The following is a 15,253-nucleotide window of genomic DNA, read 5'->3' as shown; positions in this document are numbered from 1 at the left end:
GACAATAAGCTTAGGAAAGTACAGGGTAGAGGCAGACCAAATTCCTGCGTGCTTCAGTCAAACTGGTGTCTCTTGACAGTGTGGTGATGGCAGCTTTGGCCTATCTTCCAGCTGATGCAGGAGAAAACAAAAATGCTCTCTGATACAGGGTTTCCTTCAGCCATGGTCAGGGTAAAGAGTGGCTGACCATTTTTCTCTTCCATGTGCTTACAGAACAAGCAGTTGTAGGCGTTAATATGGACCTATAAATGTCTGCCTGTGCTGTAATAGTTAAGAATACAAGTACTAGCTTAGGCATAGGCTTTGAATGCCTGTTGGGCACTGGGGAGCCTGGTTGCTTACAGCCAATGTCAGAGCATCGTGTGTAAGGGAGTCCAGTGTGGTATTTCAGCATGTCAGAAGAACCTGTCTTCCAGATAATGGTCGAGACCTTCTCAGAACTTAAGGATGCTTTTTGAAGTTTTAATTTTTTAGAAAAACCCACGTGTCTTCTTCCAAAGGAAGTTAAATACCCACGTTTTCAATACAGAACAGAACAGCATGTCTCTGGTCACCCTGGGCAGAGTTTTCCAGAAACAGTTTGATCTTGGTTCAACCTTCACATCGCTGTTACGGTGTATTCCCCCTTGGAAATTTGTATTTGGGCCCTGTTCTGCCATATAGCCGATGTGCTCTATAGAGCATTATTAAGGGGAAAAATGCACAAACAAAAAAAAACCCTTGTGTGTCCTTCTGACCAAGGTGCCTGGAGTGTCACAGGAGATGAAGCCAGCCTGGGGATACTGTGTCATGGGAGTTCAGGTTTGGGAACCTGTTTCTCAAGGTGGGGAAACAGTTTACCAAAACCAAAAATTAAAATTACTGAAGAGCCAGAAACATCTATGTTTTTAGGAAACGCTGCCTTCTGAACTAAAATTCACCTTATTGCACAGAAAGCTGTTAGTTTGCCCTGATAACGGGGGAAGGAGAAATTCTAGATTTTCCTATAAGTGGTCTTTAGCTCAGTTTGATCCACAGTGTACTTGGAAACTGGCATATCAGACTCAAAACTGCAAACAATGCTTTTCGGTTTTGGGTGGGTTTTTTTTGGTTTGGTGGGCTTTTTTAGCAGAATAAAGCAAGATTGGAAGTTGCTTTTATGAACTGTTACATGGAGACTTTCTAAAATGTCCTTTCTTCTTTTCCAGATTCACTACAGATATGACTGTCTGGCTGCTCTGCTGCTCCTGTGCCCCAGCACTTGCTACCCTGTGATTTCAGATAACAAACATAAGAAGTGAGTTACAAAACATGTGGTGAGTATAATGTCCCGTTGATATTCTGAAGTGTCTTAGCATAACTCAATGTAGCTCAAATATTCTTTCCTAAAAAAAACCTAAAACACCTAAACCCATCCGTATATAAGGGAAGACACTATAAAATCCAGCAGGGTTTGTGAAATATCTGTCAAGCCAGTGGAAGGATGCTTAGAAACCTGAAGACAAGTTGCTCAATTCCTACTCCCTATTTCCATTTTTTTCCCCCTCAATTTTGTTAGCTTTCTTCATCTGAAGTAACTTCTCTGGGAACTTGCATCCCTAATCTACTCTCTCTGGCTTTATTCTTAGAAACATGTGTATTGAGCTAAGAAATAGGTAGCTGCAATGCTGCTTGTCAGTGATTAATATCTCCAACAAGGAAATTGGGTAGGGTTAAAGTCAGGGAGAGTCCAGAGTCTTTCATGGTGAACTGAAGCTTCTCTAAAAGTGCTTTATTACTAGGAGGAGAGTTGATGTGCTTTGTATATAAGCGTTTGTTCCAGCGTGACAAGTAAAATATGGGCTAGGTTGCCAATTCTATTACATCTGACCTATGAAACTCAGAAAGCAGAAAACTCAAACCTGAAGATGTTAGGAAAATTTTCCTTGCCAGTATGGAGAAATCAAAAGAAATAACATTTGCAGGTGAGAGTGTTTGACTGACTGCACTGTGGATAGATACCTTGCTTTCCTGAAACAGGCAATAGTGATGAAAGTAAACAAATCCAGCAAGTGTTCTGACTTGATAAAAGTGATGACCTTGAGAGTGGTGTAATTCTCTGCTTGACAGAAGGGTGTGCTTTTTTGCTGCACATGGATGTGCTGCAGGAGTGAAACTGGCGCTAGATTTCCCTTTCTGGACAAATGTTATGTATACTGACAAACTTTTTTGTTCAAACATAAGCCAGTGCAGACTAAGTGATACTCCTTAAGTAGTTGGGGCATTTTGTTTCGGGCCATAATTGTGCCTCGTCCTTTGGGAATATTGGTTCTACTTCTAGACAAAATGATGTGACAGAACAAATTCTTTCTAAATCGTAATTTCCATTTTGAATTTCATATATAGAAAGCTTAATGAGCTCTTGCCTTTTGGTAATTTCAGCTGAAAGGGGGCAGATGGATGGACAATGGTTTCATGCTTTCAGTAGCTTTCAGCCTGTTCAGAGACTGACTGTTTTCAGTTTTGCTTAATGTTGTATCTCAAATTATTTTGCAGCCTCATCCACAAAAACTGATTATTTTTTTGTGTGTGTGTCAGTAGTAGGAGTGCTATTAGTTGTTTGAAAAGTCTTTAGTTTGAGCAGTTCAGACTGGTGCAGTACAGTGCTTTTAATATCTTTGCATGAGTTCAATGGAGACTATAGTCATCTGACTGCTTCATTTTATAATGATTTGTCTTAAAGGTAACCCTCTGAAGTTGTTATGGAGGGTTTCTTTCACGACTGAAGTCACTGGCTTGTTTTTCTTCATCCTTCCTGTAAGATGTCTGGGATCTTGGGAATTTTTTTATCAGATCAACCTATTTCCATGGAGTTTGGGATCATAGCGTGCTTTTTCACTTCAGCAAAGCTTCTGCTCAGCTCACAATGTCTAATTTGTTCCCCTCCTTGCTTTCTGTTCAGCCACTTACAAAGATATGGATTCCTAGCACAGACTGCTAGGCAGTGTGAATGCTAAATGATACGAGGAGATCCATCTTGTCTTTTTTTTTTTTTTAATGCAGTAGAAGTTGATAATGCATTACTGAAATTCTTTATCAGTTTCAAGACACTGGAAAGTGGTGCTGTCTTGCTTCCAAGCCACCTATACTTGTATTCCGTTCCTGCCTGCTTTTATCTTTCCGTATATTTAAATTTAAGATTTAAAGAAGCTCTGGCTTCCCCATTTCATGACTTTCACTTGGCCATACTCCTGTAGTTAGCACCCTGACTTGTTTCATTACTTGTTCAGGAAGCATTTATGTCTTCATCTGCATGTTCCCTGCCTCAGGATCCCTAAGCAGAGGTGCACTGGCCAGGTTCTCTGGCTGCGTATTGAAAGCAGTCCTGATGATGTGTGATAGCTAAAATATCCTTCTGTATGTGAAGCTTTCTAGTTGTATTAGTCATCCATCGGGCTTCTGGATTATTTAAGTGCTGAAGCTCTCCTCAAAGAACAGCAATATCTATTTGTAGAAAAGTACATAACATGAAGTACCATTCCAGTATATTAGAGTTATGCTGCTTGAGACGTTCTTGGGAATGCTGCCTCTCCTGTTGTGGGACTTGGTGATCTATCTGTAAAGTCCCTGTTGAAGATCTGTAACCTTACAAGGCTTCTAGGTGGTCTTTGGGACTTGTATGGTGATACTGTTAGAGCTTCTTCTCAACTTCTTCCACAAAATCACGCCTCCTGTTCAGTGCAGCATAGCTTCAGCTGTTGGATGTTGGTCTCCAAAGACTGATAAACCCCTGGGGGAAGGAGACAGTGACCAAAAAGGTGCTCTTGTAGCATTAAGGAAAAATATTATTCCACTAGGCATGGAGGAGCCCCTAACTCAAATAGTTAATGACCAAACCCATCTTCTATAACTCTTCAACTTGTACTGACTTGATCTAAGTCTGAAAACACCTATAGCTGAACTGGTTCATTTTTAAGCTGTAATTCGTCTGTCTCTGCTGCTTCTGGAAAATCTTTAGAACATTTGCTAGCTAGAAGGTTAATTACAATACAGCATGATTATATTCTTGTAAACTTGGAGAAAACTCAAGTCTTTGTGGCTTCTTTAGTGCATACAGGTTCACTTCATTGTATTCTATCCCAAAAATTAAACACAGGGTTTCATGTAATGTTTGAGATTCATAGACTAGCAAAATGCTTGTTTCTTGCTTATACAGTCTGGCTTTTATGTAACTGATTATTTTTGCTCAAATGTTGCAGATAGTCTGTTTCCTCTAGCAACAGCCACCAGATGTTTAGCTGAACAAGACTTAATTCTTTAAAATTGACCTGTAAGAAATGTGTGAAGGCGAACAAGGGGGTGGAACAATTGTATGTCAGCATGATTTCCATTTCCTTGCTAAAAACCCAGTACAAGCCTTGCAGTTCCATTTGAGCAGTGATGGATCCTTACTTTTTGTGGTATGCTGTGGGCCTTTTCCATGGTTTTTAGTGTTTCCATAAATTTACTGTTGGGAGCGAAGGATGATATCAGGCTGTCTTACGAGAATTGTCATGACTTGGGCAGTTAGTGCTGTATGGCCTGTCAGGCATATTGCTGATCCTGCTGTGGATTCTGGCTGTCAGCTCGGCTTCTTACCTACCTGTAGGTCTTCTGTGATCAACCCTTGTGCTTTGTTAGATTGAATCTATTTTGTATTTCCATGGGAAATGCCCAACTCCTGTCTTGGTTTTTCACCCTTTTCACTCTTTTCATGTGCCCTGATGTTTTACTGGGGGACATAAGGTGAGTAGTTCTGATTGTGACTGTCAGGAGCTCCAAGCAGCAGTTGTCTCTGAAACATCCCCATTCTAGGGCTTCAAGTAGTGCTGTCCTTCCGAGACTGCTCTGCATGGAAGAAGACTGCACAGGGACTCTTCTGATGGGGGTGAATGATGCGATACCTGTTTTTTGGGTCTGTTTTTTTTTTTTTCTCCTCTGGGTCTGCAGAAGCTAGATAAATCAGAGCAGAGCTGTGCCATTTCCCTTCTCCACAGGGGTATCTTGCTCCAGATGCCATTGTGTTTCCCCTTTATCGTGCACTTTGGACGTGAGAGTGTGTGTGCTGACAGCCAAAGGTGGCTGCAACACTGGTCTCCTGGCTGGACCTTCAGTCAGTCGCTGAACAGTGTGGTTATTGCAGGTACAATAAAGCTTTTAAGAGTCTGAATGCATGAAAAGCTGCACAGATAATCTTCAAGAATAGATTTATTGGTCTTTAACTGAGAATACTAGTGACAGGGTCCATACCCAAGAAGTAGAGATTGCATAAAGAAGTGTGGCTCTGCAAATGGCTTCAAGGTTTCAGAGGTCTAAGTATCTGCTGGTTTAGGTTAGAAATACTACTAACCTAGTGCTGGAAGTGCTTCAGGACACAGTGCGGGTGCTCCAGTCTTGACAGATGGGGGCTTTGGTACATTAGCCTTTGTTTTAGTGCTCTTTCGGAAGTTCTAGATGCCTGACACAAAATTTTGACATCGCTTAAGCAGGAGGAGGTAACTTGAGTGTCCTTTTCCTCTTGTAAAATGTGCTACTGGTACTCAAACTACCCTCAGACTCCTTTCCCTTGTGCTGCTTGCATCAGGTTTGTGTTTTCAGTAATTTTTGAAACAAGCGCGTAGAGATACAGTAATACCTGGCTGAAATGAGCTCCATGGGCCATGTGCTCACTGGCTACAAGCTGGGTTTTAGTGCAGTCACCAGCTGTTGTCATCCTTGCACAACAAGTAGCATTTGTTTCTCCTTTAAGTACATGCTAGATAACTCCTTTCCAAAATGTTACCAAATTATTTTGTTTAGTAAATATTTGCCAGTTTTGAAATTCAGCATTTCCTAACCTGTTTTCTCCTGGTGGGGTGGGTGGTGGAGGGAGGCTGTACTACATCCCAGTGTTTCAAAAGCATGTGAGGGTAGAAGATGTGGCAGCAGTTTCAGTGAAAGCTGTTGCTACTGCAGTTAACACAAATGAAAGCCTTTATGTTCTTGGTATTCTGTTGTTATGCAGGATATGAAAAGAGCATAAAATCACCAAACAACAGGGGAAGCAGTACTCCTTGACTACGTGCATTCATTTTGAGGTGTTAGAAGAGTCATAAATGTCCAATTGTCTGCAGGTTCCTTAGCTGTCCATTTAATGGAACAACAGTGTGTGACAACCTGCTGCTGCTGAAAAGGTTCATACCAGCTACCTGTACCTTTCCTCAGGCCGTCTCTGAGGCTTTTTTTAACCTCTCAGTAGGGATTCAGCTTGGGAACCTTACAGAAACCCATGAAGTTCTGGAGCTGGGTCACTGAGAGGTCAAATGAGTGCTGGAGCTGGTGAAATGAAGAGACCCGAGGGTGTTCGATGGATGGAGGAGCAGAAAGATGCCTTTTAGGGTAGCTAGAGTTAAATGGGATAAGCCATCTGACCTGTGTGTACCAGGCATGGCTGTTCTGATAACCTAGGGGCCTACTTGGCTCTTCTAACCAGCTCGTCTCTGTCTCCTTCAGCTCCAAGGAGACATCTGAAGCCTGGCTTTGGCTCCCACTCTGTCCTTCCTTGTACCCAGGAAGCTGGGAACAGGCGAGGTCAGAATGAGATGCGTGGGAGTATGGAGGTGGTGGGATGCTTGGGCACTGCTGTGCTCTGCCTGACCCATCTCTGGGGAAACAAGGTATAAACCTCTCCCTCCTGCCCAGCACCAGGCTTGGGAGTACTTGGACTCGGTGCTTCCCATTGCTTGTCTGTCCTGTGCTCCCTGGGTTGCAGCATGCCAGTGTGCTGCTGGTACTGTTTGTGAAGCTGTCTTGGACCTTGCAGGCAGGGTGTTGCCTTGCAGCTGAAGAGCCAAGACCCTCACCTGTGGCTGCTGACTCCAGCAGGCTCTGTTGGGCTGGAGTCTCTGCTTAATTCCAGTTTTCAGTCTCTCTCAGCCTGGCTGTTAAACTGCTAAGTCTGCTGTAGTCTAGACTAATCATGGTCTGTTACATCCCTGGGGATGGGGTGGAGGAGTCTGGACTGCTCTGTGGTGTGGAAGCAGCGTTTCATACTCATGGGCTGCTGTAGAGGACTTGCGGAGGCATTTGGGGATTCACCTGAAGGTAGCCACTAGGAAGTGCATGGAAAGTGGATAGAAAATGTTACTGGGATAAACTGATGGCTGTCTGAGAAAGGTTTGCTTGCTGTTTGCTTCCCTCAGGTCATGCAAAATCTGGAGGTAAATGCTCAGTTGTTTCACTTCTAAGGTTTTGGGGATCTTCCTCATCACCTCGAACCCTCTTTTTGTGCTTCAGCACTTGCAGTTGATTGGATATTAAACACTCACCATGTATCTGAGCTACTATAAGATCAAAACCAGAAGCAGAGTACATATGGAGCTTTGACTCGCACCCAGACTCTGTGGTTGTGCTGTCATAAATAGATCTGTGAAAGCTGTTTTTGAGTGGTACGCAGATGCTTAGTCTCACTGATTGCTTTCCTGGAAAAAAAAAAAAAAAACACCAGGAAAACTAAATCTTGTTAATTGATAAGATATGTATCTGATCACTGCATAAATCAGGTATAAACTGCTTTCTTATATCTGTACATGAACTGGAAAAATTGTCATGCAGCGTAACTGACTTTTCCTTAAAAAAACCAAACCCCCACTGCTAGCATGCACCTACCACAGTAATCCAGGGAATAATTTCTGTAAAGAGCTGTAAAATCGTAATCCTTTTATTTTCTCAGCATGCGAGTGTTTAAAAAAAGGTCAGAGGATATGCAGGCATTGTCACCTATGTTTGGTAGCATTTCAAGGGAAACAAAAGAGTCTGAGCAGTAATTAAGCTAACTCCTATGTGGTTGAATCTGTGATGAGCAGCCCTGCTAATGAGCAGTGGTTTGCTGGCGGCTGCAACTCAGCTGTGCTCAGATAGAAGGTGCCACTTCCAGCAGTTTATTTTCTTTCAGAAATCCTTTAGTGTGAGAGGTCCCAGGCTGTACTCTGCTACATTTGCACATGGAAGAGTAGCAGCTAAGCTTCAGATAGGGGCTAACCTGCTTGCTTCCTAGCCAGATGACAGGTAATGGTAAGTGATATCTAAAGGCAAATACATGGTTGCTTTCATCTTCTCTTCCTCAAGCAGCAGCAGAGGTTTGTAGCGTTGTAGTAAATCACTTTAAAGAGCACAGGTAATGAAGCAAGGCCGCCTGGGGAGGCTGTGGCAGCTGTTGAACATCTGACTGGTACCTTATAAAGTGTTCAAACAGTGATCCATCACAAACAAGGGTTTGACTGTATTTAGGTAGACTGTCCCCTTTTCCATGCGCAGCTTCACTTTGTCCTGGGACGTGTCCTGCAGAGGTATGACGACCAGACCTCCATGGCTGAAAGTTTTATTTTCCATTTTAATGTTGAGTCTTCAGATACTGGGAAATCCAATTTTTAGCGTTTCCTTTAAAAGGCAGCAGATGTCAGATTGCCCTCAGTGTCCTTCTCTCCTAAACCTTCTTCTCCAGCTGAGTGAGAACAAATCTATACAGTTTCTGTGACAAAACAATATTCTTCCAGTTCTTGTTCTCTCACATATCAATGGAAATGTCACTTAAAAAAAGAAAGACCTTTCTGATGTAGATGCCAAAGCTGGCCATGCTGAAACTGTATCGAGTTTCACTTTTCCTGGGATGCTGTCTCTGGGGACATAGTGCTGGTCTTGTGAACAAGGATGCTGGCTAACTTCAAATGAGCTCTGAAGGTTGCAGGTTCAAAAAGATGAGATGCCTCACTTGATGCAAGCTGCAGAGCACTGCAGAAGGCTACACAGATTCAGAAAGAAGCAGGACAAGTTCATTCAAGTAGGGAAAATCAGTCGAATGTCATTGCATTGGTATCACTGCAGGTCATGAAATAGTCTTCAAGTCTTTTGCTCCAATATAGAGCATTGCTGTGTATTTTCCATGCTCCTGTGGTCTTGGCTAGATGTTGCTACTGGCCACCTAAGATGGAATCTTGGGCCAAACATGTCCTTTCTGTGTGTTGGTGTGCTTGCTCACGCTCTGATTGCACCTACATTTTCATAGCATTAATTTCTTATGAAAAATCTGAAATGTCCTTGTGCCACCTGCCAGTTTTCACAGTCTGACTGAGAAGACTAAGCTGGAAATACCATGAATTTTCTTCCCTATCTGGTGATTCAGAAGGATATTTTGTAGCTGAATATGGAGCCATTTTCAGGTTTCAAACCACAAAGGATGACTTTTGAAAAGTGCCTGATATACAGGCAGATACTGGGCATTGTATATAGATGCTGTCAAGAGGTGCTGCCTTTCCTTGTGGAAGAACTGCCTTGTAGGCTGAAGAATTGGGCTTGTTTTTTCAGTTTTCTCAAGGTTATGTTGTTTGCATGAAAGGGGAACAGACACTTTAATGAATTAATTAATCTTAAAAATATCATTCTAAGATAGTACCTAAAGGTGATCTATAGTCAAGGGAGGCAGGGTTTCAGCAATATGTATTCTTAGAAGCTCAGCCTTTATTTAAATAAAGATTTGGCAGTGGGGAAGGATTTGGATGGGAGGTTGATGCCTTTCAGAGGACAGAAAGATGCTCTGTAGCTTAAGTACTCTGACTTCTCCTATGGGTAGGTGATAGGTCCTGCATGGGACAAAAAATCCTCACTACTTGTTTTAGTTTAGATCATGATATTAAAATTAGTAGAGTGGAATAAATTGCTATCTCGCTGCTCAACAAGATCGGTACTTGTGAAAGAAATGCTAAAGCTCAATGTGAAGAAATCTGCCAGCTGTAGCTGGTCCAAGGCCATGTGTTGCAGGACAAAGAAATGTTATCATCAGGATGTGCTTTCCTTGGCTACAGATCTTTGCAGAGTACCTGTGTCACATCTCTACTTAATTTTAAAAGATAAACTTGCCTCTTAAGTCTGGGTGAGTGTGAAAGGGTAGAACAAATAGCTCTCTCCTCCAACTTCAGGAACCAAGGACTTCCTCTGATTGTTGTTCCTTGCTTACTGTTTGTTTCTTTGCTGGGTGTTGGCTTCAGTTTCTCCCTGTTGCTAATCCAGGGGAAACCATAAAGTGTCTTTAATCTCTTTGCACCCAACATCTGAGTTGCCTTAGTCTTATCACCGGGGCTTGTTTTGGTTCTTGAGAAATCTCCAGGCTTTTCTCTGCAGTGTCACAATTTTTTTAAGTCATCATAGGATGGGGAATACAGAAGCATGGAGCTGCACTTGCTATAGCTTCTGCCATGCTTCCTTAAATCTTCATTTATGTAACTTAGTAGCCAGCTTCAGTTTAAAATACTTGCCAGGTGCTCACCTTCACTTGCTGAATAACAAGCTTATATGGTTACCAGTGTGTTTATTTTATATATGAAGAACAACAGCAAAGCTAGCTGGTACTGTGTGCTTTGACTCCTCTCCCATGTATGTTACTTTGTGTTGCACTGGATAACTGAGCTTGTGCTTCATTATTTTTGGTGAGGGAACAAGTGAATAGCTCTCCTCTGGCTTTATCACAACAGCTGGAGAAATTTAAGGTCTTTGAATTCTTTGTCAAATGGGATTGAAACATATGAATGGGTTAGAAGCTTGCTAAACAGGGTTACCAACACAGCTAAGGCCAACATGTAAGTCTTAATTCCTTGAGGAATGGAGCAAAATATTTCTTTTTGTTAACCACAAGACTTCACTCTTGTTGATACTAGGTGGTATTTGTAGTTTTAATGGTATGTGCCTTGCCTTTTCTTCCTAATAGATCGCTGGACCGCAAGTGGGTGGAAGGTTTGTTGGTTTTGGCACAATGTTTGCTTTACATAGGCATGTCTCAAGTTTACAGCAAACAGAAGAACCAGGCAGTGAATGATGCAAAGTCCTTAACACGAGGGAAAGGAGAGAAGTAGGAAAAGTTGTCGTGTAAAATGACCTCTCCAAAACTGAAACATCTCTTCAGCTTATTTCCCCTGCTAGTTTGCATGGTACTTCCTTAGGCTGACATTGCTCCATCAAATGCAATGTGAGATTGAACACTTGTGTCGGTGCTGCTTTTGTTCCTGCTGCTCATGTTCATTGCTCGAAACTGGACATGCTGTGGTTTGGGCATCCAGTATCCTTGTTTTGAGTGTTGAATAACTTCAGTGGTGATCCTTTTGTGGCACTGGGGAGTTCAAATCTGAACAGAAATAACCAAAACAGCAAGATGACCTGGCAAAAAAAAGGTAGCAGAGGTTCTCACTTGCTACCCAGGTGCTGTTTCTTGACCTCAGAAATAAGCATCAGGTGGTGGGACAGTGCTGAGATGCAGATAAAGGGTTATCAGTAGCAGTGGCAGGAGCTGGCATGAATTAAATCCACTGCCATGACCTTAGAGTAGCGGCAGTGCTGAATACATCTGGATTTGATATTGAAAATAAACTGTGGAGGCTGGATGTGGCTTTGGAGCTATTGTTTGTGGCTGAAAAATGGGGCTGTTTAGCAAGCTGCAGAATCGCCAACTGGTGGGGGGGACTGGGTCTGGACTCTTGGAGTGGGGGGACACTGTTGCTGCCCACCTTCAGGCTGCCTTTTTGTGGAGGCAGAGGGCTCTTTTTTTTCTGGGTTTGCAGGGATTTTGTGGGTTGCCAGATGTCCTTGGGGGCATTAACAGCCTCTTGCATCTTGGGCATGTTCTCCATTACCTGGTGCAAAGGTGGGGTGATGTCTGGCTGCACATGCTTGTGAACCTGCATTCAGGATAAAAATGTGAACAAGCAAGGGGTGGTGATGTCTTGTAACCAGGCTGATCCTTTGCAAATTTAAATTTGTCCAAGTACTGTGTAGTTAAGGGGGGAAATTTGATGAACTTGATGGTGCATGAAGGCGGATGCTGTCAGCTGGATGGGCACAGTCAAAAGAAACCTCCAGAGCTTATCTCAGGACTGTCTCTATGAGAAAACAGAGAATATTTGTTGCTGTCTCATATGCTGCTCTTGCTACCCAGCTGTGTCCCAGTGTGCTGCATGGTTTTACATGGGATGTCGATGTGGAGAGACTGCCTCTCCTGATGCTGCTCTGCCTGACGTAGTGCATGGAGCTCATCTCGGCTAGCAGTGCAGGTGATTTTCATGAAGAACCTGCATCTTGGGTAGCACAGTTAGAAAAATGATAGGCATGGGACAGTGCTTGCTAATAAATCTGGAAGAAGCTAAAACACCTATCCAGCATGTGAAGACTTAAGGCACTGTCAACTTGCTGCCTTCAGATTTGTGGAAGAACACTCCCCTCCCCTCAAACCAACCAACAACAGAAACCTTCAAGTATTACAGTTTCTTTTAAAGCAATGTATTGCTTTAAAAGTAATTACTCTCTGGAACATTGAGGGCTTCTGCTTGGCTTTCCAATGCATAGTTGAGGAAGTAACTAGGTGCAAACATTTACCTTCTGTGAACAAATGCAACTGTCTGTGTATCTTGGGATTATTATGCCTAATTGCTCTGCTGAGGGAAGTGCAGGTTCTTACGGAGTTTATGATGTTTGTGTGGGTGTAGCCCATCTTGCCACTTGCAGGCACAGAGCAAAACCAGTAACCAAGCCTGTACCTTGCACTGGGGAGGAGGCAGCTTGTAGCTGCAAGCAAAAGGAGCAACCTTTGCTTTGTTTAAAAATAAATAAAATAAATAAAGGCAAGAGACATTTCACAAAACGATCACAGAGCTCCTAAGCTGCTTTTGGCCCTCATGCAAGGGGGTGGTACCTCTCCTGCTTGGCCTGTGCATAATCCTTGGCATTTTTTCAGTTGCATAGGCTATCTGGATCAATCTCATCTGACAGCTGAACTGCTTCAGAAGGATACACAGTTGGGAGATCTGAAAAAAGGGAATCTTAAATCTCAAAAGAGAAAAGGTTGTTCTTTATATGCCATAAGGATGCTACCCCGTAGGATAGGTGGGTTTTTTCACAGCTAGTTTTGAGGCTGTAACACAGCTGCGGTGCTGACTTCATGGGGGTTTTATAATCCCATAATGGGAAGGGAAGACAAATTGCTGCAGCAGATTTCAGGCTTTGAGTGTAACAGTGCCTTAAATATTAAGCTCTGTCAGTTTTTAACGGAAGTGAGCTATACCAGTAAAAACCTTACCCTGCAAAAAATGGAAGGGTGGGATGGAATGAGGCGATGGCAGGGAGTTGGGGTGCTGGCAGCTGCTGCCCCTTCCTTGTAGCAGCTTTGAGATGTGTTTGCTTAGGCTGAAGTGACATATTTATTAAGCCCAAATGAGCACAATTTATTACTCAGGAGTCTTGGTTCTTACCTTTTCAGCTACCTTGTGCTCTTTCACTTCTGCACATGATTACAGGGTTTCTCACCCATTTGACAGCAGTTTGCCTCCAAATAAACAGCATGTTAAAGGCTGTGGGAGACTTCTGTCTGTATATGGGTCTCAGGTACATGTTTTCCTCTTCCAGAGACAGCTTAGTTGCAAGTGAAATATGTAGGTAATGTCAGTTGAATTCCTGTCGAACATCTAATTATATGAAGTGACAGCATGGTCTGATCCTCTGTCCTGTGACTGCCAGAGAAGACAGTATCTTCAAGTAAGGAGAAGGTGAAATTCATTAGATTTTCAAGAATGAAAAGACATACATGATGAAGCATGAAGTATCACATTTTCTTGTGTTTTCTTTTTAATACACTACTTGTCTCTCCTTTTGGCATCACCATTACTTTTTTTTTTTTTGAAGAGATGCTGATATTCCAGCTCACAATCTCTTACATCAGTGTGTTTCCATTTCATTAACCAGCTGTTACAAGGAGTTTCTGGTGATAAGCAACCTGGAGACAGGGACCAAGTCAAGTCTGTTGGGCAACATCAATAGTCTGTGGGATGGAATCATGTGGACTTGGCAGAGTTGTCTGCTTCCTCATTTTCTATGGGGCGTATGGGCTTTGCCTGCCAGTCTGGGCCTTAAAGTTTAGGTACACAGGTTGCACAGAGTATACTTGTGACTTTTACCCACCTAAGCTGTTGTTCTTGGTCACATTCCCTTCTTACAAGTTTCTCTTTTTGTCCTTTCTTTGTATGAGGCTGTGCAGTGGTAAAAAACAACTTTTTCTGTGGTGCTGAATGTGTCCCCACAGTAGAATGTGAGTGCACATGGTCTCTTACAGCCAAATGTGCTTTGGCTAATTGCTGGTATTCATCCCTGGAGGACACACCTAAGCTGGGATGAATCTTGCCTGACTTAATGGCATGTTGGCACTCAGTGCCTAAATGCTTGCACTGAACGAGATACTTGCATAAAGCTCTGTTTCTGCAGGCACCTATTTCTATGCACCTTCATAGTGTTACTCCTCTTGTGTGGAAGTGGTATTTTCTCTAAGGCTTTGCCCCTTTGTGTAGCGGACACTTGGACACTGATGGAGCCCTTATACCTGTATTTAGCACTCTGTGCTGTGAGAGGCCAGACTAGTTTTCCTCTGCTTCTGAGCCATCAGGTGCAAATGTTCAGTGGCTTCAACGTGGTGTTTTATACCGACAAGACACAGCACGTTCTTTTCCCTCTCTAGCAGTCTTTTGATCTTTGCAGCTATGCACTGGGCATCGTTTTAGCTATGTGTTGATTAACACCAAGCAGAGGGTGCACTGTTGCTTCAGACTGCTGGTGAGCATCGTTCCAGGTCTCTACTTAACCTGCTTTCAGAGGCTGAGGTCCTGAATCTGGCCTGTCATGTCTGAAGCTCATTTTAAGAGCTGCTGTGAGCCTTGGCAGAGATTTGGTGTCATTCTGATCTGATGCAACCAAGAAACTGTTCTGCTTGTTTGTCCTCAGCTTTTTGAGGCACCCTTGGTATTGGTGGGACAGAGGAGCCACAAGCCAAGTCTGGGGACCTGGAGCTCTTCTCAAATCAGGGCACAGAGATCCTACATCTGAATCCCGCTTCACTGCTGGTTTGTAATGACATTTTATTGGGTGGCACTCGACACAAATGTGTCCTTCCACAGGGGAAACCACATACCTGATGAGTGCTTGTGTTCCTCTTGATGCATGGCTAAATATTTCTTACACCTCTGAGTTCATCAGAGCTGTCTGTCATCTCAAGCTGGGTTTCACTAACACAGCTTGTACCTACCCCTTGCTGTCAAGGGGTCGCAAGTTTTCTTTGACCCTGTCTCCTCAAGTTCACGAGGACTTTTCTTCTAGTAAGAGGCTTTTCCCACCCCACACACGCACACCAAGTTGTGTTGGCTCTGAACTTGATACTTGCATTCCTTCCTGAAAGAAAAAAGCACTTCATGGT

General features: G+C 43.0%; 1 protein-coding gene across 6 annotated transcripts in view; it reads left to right on the top strand.

The window, feature by feature from the left end:
- CSNK1G1 (casein kinase 1 gamma 1) overlaps positions 1 to 15,253 on the top strand; it is a 115,348-nt gene that overhangs the window by 26,104 nt on the left and 73,991 nt on the right. For 4 of the 6 annotated variants that reach the window (XM_080397132.1, XM_080397133.1, XM_080397135.1 and 1 more), the window contains one exon: positions 1,188 to 1,295. The gene's annotated coding sequence lies outside the window, so the exon portion shown is untranslated. The remainder of the gene's footprint in view (positions 1 to 1,187; positions 1,296 to 15,253) is intronic. The other 2 variants (XM_080397134.1, XM_080397136.1) reach the window with 1 other exon arrangement.

Source organism: Falco punctatus, assembly GCF_963210335.1.
Source record: "Falco punctatus genome assembly, chromosome: 7".
Lineage (NCBI taxonomy): Eukaryota > Metazoa > Chordata > Aves > Falconiformes > Falconidae > Falco > Falco punctatus.
The sequence above is the reverse complement of the archived record's forward strand: the minus strand, read 5'-3'. Positions and strand labels throughout refer to the sequence as shown.